The sequence below is a fragment of the Uranotaenia lowii genome, chromosome 1 (genome assembly GCF_029784155.1).
Source record: "Uranotaenia lowii strain MFRU-FL chromosome 1, ASM2978415v1, whole genome shotgun sequence".
Classification (NCBI taxonomy): Eukaryota; Metazoa; Arthropoda; class Insecta; order Diptera; family Culicidae; genus Uranotaenia; species Uranotaenia lowii.
This window is the reverse complement of record NC_073691.1, coordinates 143552429-143564806: the sequence shown is the minus strand read 5'-3', so window position 1 is coordinate 143564806 and position 12378 is coordinate 143552429. Positions and strand designations below refer to the sequence as shown.

Below are 12378 nucleotides of genomic sequence, written 5' to 3'. Positions count from 1 at the left end.
AATACGTATGGTAACCCTAGACTAATAGGTGCCACCAGTGTATTAAAAAACTGTCACATTCTGAGCAAGACAAATATTACAATTTTTTTAAATGCTGTCATTTATCATTGGGAGCATGATTTTTTCTTCCTAAAATATCCCTGCGTTGTGGAAATTCGACAATTAGGTGTTACCAGTCAAAGAAAATTAGGTAGGAAAATATTTTCTAATGCATTACTCACGGTGTATTTTTAATTACGTTTAATAAAAAAAAATTGGCATATCTAAAAATTTGTCACATTAAAGAAAAGATTCATCCCTATCCAACGGGCTCTCCTGGAAAAAGAATTCGATCGGAAGTGTAAAACAACTTTTTTTTTTAAATTTGCAAACATAATACACTTTTTTTAAGAACTACATATTTATCAAATTTAAGCTCAAATGTGTTTAAATAAATACGAAAAAAAAACTTCAAAAAAAAATTTTTTTTTCAGAAAACTTCTAAATCAATATTTGTTAAAGGAATCTTAACACATCTAAGTCAAAAAATACAATATTTGAATTCTCAGGAAAAATTATGTGCAAATCGTGATAATTGATTTACTGTTTACATCAGTGGATCAAAATATCATTTTTTTGGAGCTTCTGTTTACAACGAAATTTACACCAAAAAATCTTGATTTTACACTTTTTCGAAAAAAACTTTTTTTAAATAAATGAAAAAAAAAAGTTTAAAATTGAAATTTTTCATAATTACACTTTGGAAAAAATAAATCACTCTGATTTTAGATTCCGTATACTTTTAGAAATTTTTGTTTTTGTTAATTATATCAATGCATTTTGCACTACACGGCGAGTCGTAGATCCATCAAAATTCTGTTTGTAGAAAACAAACAATTTACACACATTCATACCTAACGTTTCTAGAGCTTTGATTGGTGGATGATACTACTTGCCAATAGGCCAAATCGTCAGATATAAACTAGTCAAGTTGTAGCTCTATAATTCAGTTAAAGTTATTAAAAACTCGATAAAGTCTATCGAGTTTAATCAGCTGCTAGATTGTACGGCAGAAGATGCTCATCGTGTCCCGATCAATGGTGCTCTGTTCGCCCTGAGTCAACAAGTTAAAGTAAAAACGCATTTTAAAATTGATTATAGTGAAAAATAAAAAATTTAATGATGGTGAAAATTGAGAAACAATGTGTACATCGTGTTTCAGCGAATATATTCTAGATCGAGCTGATTTAACGATCAAAAGAGCATATTTTCCGATGCTCAAAAATTATAATATTTTTTTCAAGGGATTGAAATCAAAGGGAATTCTTTGCATTTGGAGTGGTAATGATCAAAATTCAACAACTGTTTCACAGTTTGTAACAATAAGCACATTTTCACTCTCTCTGAGCACTGTTTTCTCTCATTTGAACTCAAACCTTCTAATTTTCTTTAACAAATTGCCACAAATTACCACAAATTGAATCATTGGCTGAACAATTTGTGTGATCATTGACGAATTTTCTCCCTTCATTTCAGTTACCCGATTTTCGTCGTTTGATTACCCAGTGATTTTTTTTTATATTTCTGCAGAGATGATAAAAAGATTTTTTTTTCTGAAAAATTAGCACTATTAGAAGTACGAAACTTATCCTGATGAAAATTTTTTTTAAAAAAATACCTACGTGAACTTGTCGTTTTTGGTATCCCTTGGAAAAGCAAAATGTCTCAAAACCCCATCCACACTGAAAGCTGAACCCACAAATCAGACTATACCCCAATCAAGGCCGTGTGAACGGGGGGAGTTTTAGGGGTTGGAAATTTTTTGTAAGTAAAATTTTCAGATCATGAAATGATTTTACTGTAGTATCCGAAGATTTTCATATCCCAAAAGATGTTCAAAAATAAGTTTAAACAAGCATGGCAGAAAATTGGCTCGCCTCCGGCGGAAGTTTTTCCTTCATCACTCTTGACCAAAGACATTTCATTTTAAGACACGAATTTAAACATATTTTTTATTGTAAATTTAGATTTGAGATTCAATAAACCTTTTGTATTCAAACTCAAATCTTGACACACAAAAATCCAACCTTATCAATGGGTTTTTATTAAGAAGTGTTTCAAAGTAAGTTCAGAATTTCGAACCAACCATTCTAACTTCGAAATTCATGCATCAAATAATTATTATTATTTGACACATCAACAAGTTATAAGCCATGTGACAATAGTCAAATCTTAAAAAAATCTAAAACCTACCATCCATTACTTTGTTACTAATATCGTTGATTATTAATAAATCGTTTATGTCATTAAAAATTTTATGCTTAAGTAAATTAAATATTTTTCATGAAATTTCTAATGAATATTTTGTCCTGTTCTTCTCAATGCCCAAGGTGCAAAGCATTTAAAACTTATTATAATTAATTCGAAAGCACTGAATTCCAATATTCAATTATTTTTTTTTTCTATGAGTTTTTTTTTGAATAACTCTTAAAAATAAGTAGAAATCATTTAAAAAATGTCTGCATTTTTTAGCAAAACCTTAAAAATTTTAAATAGAAGTTTTAAACTGATTATCATCTTTCCTCATAACCCCAAGTACTTCAAACTTCTGCTAAAAAAGTTATAGATAAATTCCGTTTGTTTCCTTTACCCCTTTTTGTAAAGTCCAGCAGTTTTCACGATTTTTTTTAAAGTTTAAAGCAAGATTGAATTTTAGATATCTTGTAAAGCAAACATCAAACCATTTTGCAGGATTTAAAAATTTTGAATGCAATAAAATAATTGTTTAAACTTTCTTCTTGATGACAGTCATGGTGTCTCTGGGAAAAAACTTTATTTTTCGAAAATAAGCATCGCTGATTTTTGTACCATTCGAAAGTTGGGACCTTCCCCTTTCATTTGAGCGCAAATTTAAAATATTCTCAACGGTTTTTTCAAAGACAAAATCATACTAATCACTGTGAAAACGCTCGTCTTACCTTTAACGTAAATCGAACATCATATGTCATTAATGTAATTTAATAGGAAATTTCTCTGGCTACAATTTCGTAGAATACATCAAAGATATACAAATTGAGAGAAAAGAGTTGGAATGTCACAAACAGAATGATTATTATTTCATTTGAAAAACTAATAAAACTTCTCACCACTGATTGTACTAAGACCAGAAAAAATATTCTACGAGCTTAGTTATTGACTGTAGAGTGTTTAAATGTTCAAAACGGTTTATTTACATTGGAAAATTAGTATTTTACATGAAATATATCAGGATTATCTGAAGTTATGAGTATTTGTAGAGTTTTATTCTGGAAAAAATGTCTCCCGCCTTTCTTGAAAATTTGTTTATTTTTATTTCGAGCTTAGTGAGTTTGAACACTTTATTAACAAACATTAGAGACCAGGAAAAAAATTAAATTAACCTCTTACATTCAAGCTCAAATTTTAAATAATTCACCTGGATTTCAAAATCAAAAATCTTTGTTGAAAATCTTTCATCCTTTTTTATGATTTCTGAAGGTTTTCATACTTTTTACATTTGGTTGATTGTAAAACTTTACAATCACAATCACAAGCATGGTAAAGTGTCAGATATAAAATTTAAAAAAAATCCAACCTTTTGTTTATGCTTGATTGCATAAATGAGTGTTTTTGGAAGCACTAATTATGTAAAAATGTGGTCGAATTTAAGTTTTCAAGCTAAAGTTCTAGATTCTTCGTTTTTCTCAAAAGTACACGAACTTAACCTTATGTCTTTCATTGTTTTTTTTTTTTTTTTTTTTGATAAAAAGGAAAAATAAGATTTCAAAATCTTAAAATCAACTTTGTTTTCAACCATTTTAAGAGATTGATTTGATGTATGTAATACTATTATCTGAAAATATTCTCTCAATTCACTTTAAGTTGTTAGATCTGAAGTCTTCAGATTTTTTTGCGAATTTTTCATATCTTTTTCTGAAAATTTTGCATGTGTTCAAATCGATGACTTTTGTTCAAATTTCCGAGATAAAAAAAACATGAGTTTTTATCTGATAGTAAGAAACACTGCAAACATTTGTCTGCATTCCTGCATTTTTGGCTTTCCCCTGGAATGTTAATTTCTTACTTCAATGAAAACAAAATATAACATCGTGTCATAATCAGTATTTAAAACAGTGGCTATAAATGCTTAAAATAATTTTTCTACATATATTTGCCCAGATTAAGCACTTATTTTGAAAAAGTGCCTAACATTGCTCAAATGATGAAATGAGTTACCAAATTTTCAAGTCAAGCAGGTGCCATCTTTTTTATACGGCTGGTACAAATTTGAAATCTATCTTTTGTCATTAGGAGTTGAAACATCACGAGGAAGGAGGGGGAGGGGGGGATTCAAAATAAAAATTGATTCAAATTTTCAATACATTGGAAAAAAAATGAACTAATGCTGGCTTGCAACAAACTTGTATCAATCTACATTGCACAAAATCAAACAATCGAGAAAATTACTTACTTACTTACTTAATGATCCCGCGCCGATCCACCGGTGCATAGGGCCGTTGTAAAAGACCTCCACTGTTGACGATCCGGAGCCAGCGTCTTCACCTGGTCCCAGTCAAGATTCTCGTCGACAGTTCGGATTTCAGCGGCTAGGCTTCGCCGCCACGAGTTTCTGGGTCTGCCTCTTCTTCGATGACCTTCTGGATTCCAATCTAGCGCTTCTCTGCAAATCTCGTTTTCATCTTTTCGCAGTGTGTGCCCAATCCATCTCCACTTACGTTCCCGAATCTCGATTTCTAGCGCCCTTTGATGACACCGGCGATGTAGTTCCTCATTCGAGATCCAGTTGCCAGGCCACCAAGCGCGGATGATATTCCGCAGGCAGCGGTTTACAAATACTTGCAGTTTTCGCGTCGTCACCGCATATGTGCACCAAGTTTCGCACCCGTACAGCAATACGGATTTGACGTTTGAGTTGAAGATTCGGATTTTTGTTCGTAGAGAGATCTGGCGTGACCGCCAGATGTTTCGGAGACTTGCAAACGCAAATCGGGCCTTTCTGATCCGGGTAATCGAGAAAATTAACATAAAACATTTGAAAAAAAAATCCAAACGACAGGTGATATTACTCCCATCTTCTACAGTTTGGCTTTTGCTCTTTTAACTGTTTGAATTTTCGAAAAATGTTTGAAATTTTTGTTTAAAATACCTTAAACTTTATTTATTCCCACATCGCGATTTTTGGAAAAGTCGGAGTGACAAAAAAAAATTTGATATTATTTCTGGAACAATAAATCCCCAAAAATGCTCATAACTTCAGATAATCTTGATAAATTTCATGTAAAATATTGATGTTTGATGTAAATAAACCGTTTTGAACATTTATACACTCTACAATCAATAACTAAGCTCGTAGAATACTTTTTCTGGTCTTAGTAAAATCAGTGGTGAGAAGTTTCATTAGATATTTCAAATGAAATAATAATCACTTTGTTTGTGACATTCCAACTCTTTTCTCTCAATTTGTATCACTTTTATGCCTTCTACAAAATGGTAGCCAGGGAAATTTCCTATTAAATCATATTTTTGACATATCAGGTAAGGTAAGACGAGCGTTTTCACAGTGATTAGTATGATTTTGTCTTTGAAAAAACCGTTAGAAAGGTTATAAAATTTTCAAAAAAATAAAATACTCTAGACCGACCGGTGGATTATTTCAAATTTGGGCTAAAATGAAAGGGAAAAGTCCCAACTTTCGGATGGTGCAAAAATTAGCGATGCTTATTTTTGATAAATAAAATCGTTCCATGAGAGACACCGTGTGAAGTTATACGAGTGATAATAGTTTTCAATATTTTTTACTGTAAAATTTAAATTTTTAAGATTATTTTTCATAGTATTTATCAAAATATGATTGGCCTATTTAATAAGTATTGCAAACAATAAAAAAATCAGATCTATTTATTTAATGTAGGTTTTAAAGTTTATCAGTTATCAATGATTGATTTCACTCAAAATTCAACCCAACTTCATTTTAACTCATAAACATCATATCACCAAAACTAGAGGTGACAGACAAAATCTGACAAAAGATTAGAGTTGATGACGCTAAAATCTACCAAATTTTTTAAATCATAGGGTCCAGTATGTTGTGTTCTTAAGTAATAAATTTAATTCTTTAAATAATTTTTTAAAATATCAAGATATATTTTTTGAAAAATTTCCTTCTGAATGTTAAAAAGTTAATCTTTTCTATTTTTATAGATAATTTTTAATTTTCCTAAAAACTGACCAAATTTTAAAGAATCGTTTAGTTTTATTGAGTTTTTTAAAGTCTGACTTTTTAAATTTTATGTAATATCATTAACAAGCTTGTGTTTGTTTATCAACCCTGATTTTTTGTATCGTGAAAAAATAATCATATTGGAAGCCTATAAATCAGAATTTGTGGTACGAAAAATATGATTTCTACATTTTGCCCTAAGAAAACAATATTCCAAAAGACGACGAGCAAATATTCAGAGTTCAAAATTTTTAACGACAAAACTCGCGTTAAAAATTTTACAATGTTTCACTGTTTTTATATTATTGAAAATATTGTTTCTTAAATCAATCATTTTTTTTAATAATCTATGCAAAGTTCGAAGAATGATTCGAAGTAGTAGCTGTAAAGCTAAGTTTTCATGTGAAATGTTAAGCAAATAAATATATGCTTCGTGCTTTCAATATTCATTACAAAACTGGAAATTCAATATTTCAATATATTTCTATCGGTTCCTTACTTTACACTCAAAAAATCACGCATTATCCAGCCTGTTCATTGTCAGTTTAAGCGTTGAACTATAAACTGAATTCTGGATTTTGATTTCTTTTCAGATCTGGTGTTATATTCTATTTACTCTATTCCTGTGCACTGGTTCTTATATCCGACGCTTTAATTCTGCACACTCTATTTATGCTGTTTCTAAAAAATTAATTTCAAATTTGTAAACTACACTGTTAAAATTTATTTTCTAGAAAATCTCTTGTTTTGAATAAGGATCATCACTTTGAATAATTCATCGATAATTTATCGGAAATCGCAATAGTTTAAATCGTTGATTCTGATTTATTTTGAATCGTATCAGTTAAACTTACTATTTCTTCTAGCATTAATGATGGTCATACATGAGTAAGAAAATAGTTTTATTTATGAATGGAGCGACTGTTAAGATTGATTTTTCTAAGGATTTTCAGCGGCTATCAGCCTAAGATTTTTTGTTTAGTAAAAACGACTTTTTTTAACTACAGTTTTTTTTAATTTAAAAATCCGAGACTGATAGTCGTTGAAAATTCTTCAAAAGACAATGGTTTTTGATATCCATTTGCTTATATGTTGTGCATTTTTGGAATTGTTATTATTCCTAGCTGACTTTAAATAATGAAATCCCTCCCATGGACGGGTCCTTCGCACGGACCTGACTCCAATAATGAACTTCCATGGAGATGAAATTATTGGTATTAGATTATATGCCGAACTGGCATTAACAAGCTTTCCAATAGTGGGCATTCTCCTCCCAGCGCAACCACATTGCATATGTCTGAAAGAAACCAAATAAATCATTTCCCATATTTCATCACAAGACTAATCAGGATGGAAACAATCATCCAGCAAGAATATGTACCGACTGTTATGAATGTATTTATGTTAACCGGCCGGAAATAGAAAATAGTTTCTAGTTTCCCATTAACTCAAAATTCCTCTCCCATTCCATCCCTTTCCCATCAAAGACAATGGAGGATGAAAAAAACACCAGCCAAACGGCAGACGGTCAATGCAGTGCGTTTTATTTTTGGTAATCGGCGGTGGCATGAATAACATGACAATAAAGTTCGAAAGATTTATTTTAATTCAACCACGGTAAATGAAAAGTTACCGGTATTTCGATAGCAACTTAGTAACTTCTTCTGTGAGCGTTTTCGATTGATCAACGCTCACAGAAGAAGATAGTAAGTTGCTATCGAAATACCGGTATCTGAACTTTTCAATTACCGTGGTTGAATTAAAAGGAATCTTTCGATTGCTTTGATTCACTTTATTGTAGTTTAATTGCAGTTTCCAATTTTAAAGACTAGAAAATAGTTAGTCGCTTTCTCGACGCATGAACATCGACTTAAACCAGCAGTTAAGCAAACCATCCAACATGTCTTTAACGGAATCAGAAACTCATCCAAACTCCATCATAATTATAGCCACTACACAGTTTTCCTTGAGAAACTACATTTCCGATTGCAAGTTTCGGTCCATCTCTTTGAGAAGCATATTTTAGCCAGTTGTTTCTGACCTTCTTGCTGACGGTGTCGTTCTACTGACAAAGAAACTGAAGCCATCATATCTGTACAATGCGAACATATCTGAACATGGACCATGGTCCATATCAATTTCCCTCCCATTTCGACTCTACTTCTTCCTTTCTATTTCCGCAAATATGAATCGGCAGCCATGCGTAACTCAATGGATATTATGGTTATCCGTTTTGACTCCAACATGCTCGACAAATGATAGCTGAAATCAGAAATCGATTATGTGAAAATCAATAATACCCATCATCTTATTACTGAACCGGGACCCGAACTGATGCTGGGGCTCGAGACTGTTCTCCTAGCCTGGGCCCCTAAATCGAGACGATATCTAAGGGAATATGTTGGTACATGATTGTTCGGTGAAACAACTTTTCTTTCGCTTGCCGTTTTTGTTTTCCCATTTCCAACATCCTACTTTTTTTCCTTTTTTATCAGAAGTTGTCAACCCACACCATTCTCAATTTGCGATCTTGGAGTTACTTTTGCTGCTGACTTTTCCGGTGGATTTCCGGACCAATCATATTGAGGTTTTGTTTCGATTTTTTCCCTTCTATTTGCTCATTCCATTCTTGACAAGTTCTCTATCCAATATATGTCGTAGCTGTCAGTGCATTTCAACCGGTGTGTGGACTGGGTTCATATTCTTGGAAGTAATGTGAAATAAATATAAAATGAAACGACGGTATTTACCGAGCAGATTGAACATCAACTTTCATTTTTTGGCGCAAAACAATTGATTCATCAGATCTGGATGGTTGAGCGAATTGATTGAAAAAATTATTATGGTCCAGTAAATTAAAGCTTGGGAGCATTGAGCACGGAAACCTTTTTATAAGTGTTCGGCAATGCGTACTGGGAAGTCAGCGGCGCTTATAAAATCGCTAATTCGCACAAATCAAGCGATCGCCAATCGAAACCTCTTAATTTTAATCGTCAACTGAAACTTAGAAAAAAGATTTTTTTTAAGTCAGCCGAAGGGATCAAATGACATTTTTTGAACTTCAAGTGACTATAACTCCTCTTATTTCTTATTGTTTTTCGCAAATCTTTCAACATGACTATTTTTATTTTCTAAATAAACGGATTCTTTTTTATTGAATTTATTTTAAGTTTGTAGATTTCAAAAAACGTATGTGATATATTAAGAAGTTCGGCAGTCAAACTGAGTATTTAGATTACCCATTAGAACTGAAGGTTTAGGGCTGCCCCGAAGGGTTTTTTTTTAACTAAAACAACTCAATTTTGAAGTTGGTGGGGGGGGGGGGGGCATGCTACGTACTGTGCACGGGGGATTGCAATATAAAGAGAATTCTTTGCCTTTGAAATGGTAGTAATCAAAATTCCACAACTGTTTCACAATTTGCAACAATTCGCACACTCTCTCTCTTTCTCTCTCTCTCTGGGCACTGGTTTCTCTCATTTTTACTCAAATTTACCCATTTTACAGCACAATTGGCCACAATCTACCACAATTTCAAGCATTGGCTGCACAATTCGTGTGATCATTGACGAATCTTCTCTCTTTATCGCAGTCCCCCGACTCTGCATGCATCCATAACTTTAACACGTTCGTCGCCACGCTCATTTTGGTAGTTTTACTAACCAGGCCCATTATTTGAAACGTGTGGCTAAACTGAGCAGCTAACTTGAGTAAGAGAGCGTCACACGTTTTTGATGTGACAGGGCCTCCCAGGAAATACACCCGTCACTCGAATATGGGTTCCATTGCGACGAACGTGTTAAAGTCTCATTTCAACCATCATGGTGGTATTAAATAGGAAAAATAAGAATATCGCAGAAAAAAAATCATTTCCTTTTGTTTCATTAATCAACAGACGATGATTGAAAAATGTGTTCCATATATCTAAGAGAAAACAAATTTATTTGAAATTTTGTATGGTAAAATGCAATGTTTTGTTATGAGATAAGTATTGATAAGTGTTTACATCCCATGCAAAACTATTTACATTTTATTATGTTAAGCTCATTGAGGAATGTTTTAGCTATAACTTTGTTAATGAACGTAAGGCAATCGTAAAATGAAGAAAATAGTTGTATCAGTCCAAACAAAGTAGTCTCTGAAAAAAGGCATATTTAGTAGAGTGTCGATTTATTTAGTCTGGCTACGAATCGCATTACCAAATCCATGATCCTATTAAGGTTACTTTTAATAGGATTTAGCACAATTAGTTGATCGTAATAACTGGCAGAAATCGTTGAAAACAAAGGTCCCTTTTAATTTGGCCATCTTTCAGCCTATTTCGTAGGGAGTGGTTTATGAACTAACAATCGCTAGAGCAGTATGCGATTCAGGTATGAAGGATCAATGATTGGCCTAGTCGATCATTTTGATTTTTTCCTAATGTTACTAATGATTATTAAATAATGTCAACTAAAAAAAATTAAAAATTGAATAATTTCTGAAAATATCATTTGTTTTTTTTAATGTGTAGCAAAGCACACCGAGTAAGCTAGTAAAATGAACAAACATGGATATCTGTCTCTCTGTCTGTTCCCTATAGACTCGGAAACTACTGTACTGATTCACTTGAAACTAAGCAGATGGGTGCTTTTGAGGCCTGAGAAGGTATCGAATAGTGGTATTCGAATGTATCGAATAGTGGTATTCGGCGAACGGCCGAATTTACTTTACTTTACATAAAAATCATTGAAAATCAGTTGAAAAATTTGACAAGTCTGATAGTGTATAAAATTTGAAAAATAATTATTCGGCCTATTCGGCCGAATACTTGGCTCAACTATTTGGTGAGCCGAATATTCGGCTTAACGGTCTTTTTAGCGGTATTCGGCGCCGAATATTCGGCCGACCGAATATTCGGTACATCTCTAGTTCCTATTATGGTTTGAGACCCCTCAATCTAACAGGAAGGAGGAATTTTTTTATGGATATTTGGTACCCATCACTCCTTTCGGTTAGAAGATAACAAGGGGGGAGGGGAGCTACCTTACGTTTTTTTACATAACTCGAGAACAAGTCAAGCTAATGGAGCCAAGTTTGGCACGGAGGGGTACTGGAATACGATAAATTTGGCTATGATTATTTCAGACTCCTCCTTCTACCAGTGGGGAGTAAGGAAGGAAGGAGCCGGGCTTTTATACCTTTTTTATTGCATAACTTCAGAATTAATAGATCAAATGGAACCAAATGTGGCTTGGAAGCGTATTTGGGAACGAGAAATGGTTCTATGAATATTTGGTACTCCTCCCTTCTTCCAGTGGAGATATAGAAAAGGAGAGGGGGGGGTCTCTTTACAACTTACAGCATAACTGGAAAACTAATGAAACAAACGGCATCAAATTCGACATGGGAAGGTATTGGAATTCGAAGAATGTTTCTATGATATTTTCTATGATATTTTGAGAACGCTTTGTTCTGCCAGTGGGATTGTGATATAGCTCAGTTGGCAAGTCTGTTGTCTCCTGAGCCGATGTCCACGAGTTCGAGTCCAAGAGCAAACATAAAACACAGTTGTTCCAGATAAGTTTTTCAATAACGATCCGCCAACTGTAACGTTGATAAAGTCGTGAATGCCATAATGATGGTAAAACGACTATAATCGAAACAAAAAAAAAATATTCTGCCAGCGGGAAAACTTTAAGGGGGGGGGGGGAGGGTGCTTCCATACAATTTTTTACATTAGTCGGGAACTTATTCAGCCACTGGAACTCAATTTGAAGTAGGAGGGTATTTGAGTATGAGGATTCTTCTTTTAATATTTGACACTATCGCTCCTTTCAGCGCAGGATTGCTAGCGAACCCGAAAAACCGGGAAAACCGGGAAAAACTTTGGAATTTCATCGCGTCACCGGGAAACCGGGAAAAAACCGGGAATTTTGGCACCTCACCGGGAAAATTGTCATGTTTGTTAATTTTTCAAGGAATTTCAAAAATATTTTATAAATTATTTCTTAATTGAAGAGTAGTTTTTGACATTCTCGATATAGCTTTATCTCAAAAACGCTCATTTTCAGAAGTTTGAATCGCTTTATCAACTTATTGCGGAGCAATATGTGATATCTTATTTTTTCGCTCTCCGCAAGTGTGCTACACTTCCAAGC

At 33.2% G+C, this 12378-nt stretch overlaps 1 protein-coding gene across 1 annotated transcript in view; it reads right to left on the bottom strand.

Annotated features, from left to right (window-relative positions):
* Positions 1-12378, bottom strand: part of LOC129740363 (protein turtle) — a 908021-nt gene that overhangs the window by 527697 nt on the left and 367946 nt on the right. The window lies entirely within an intron of this gene.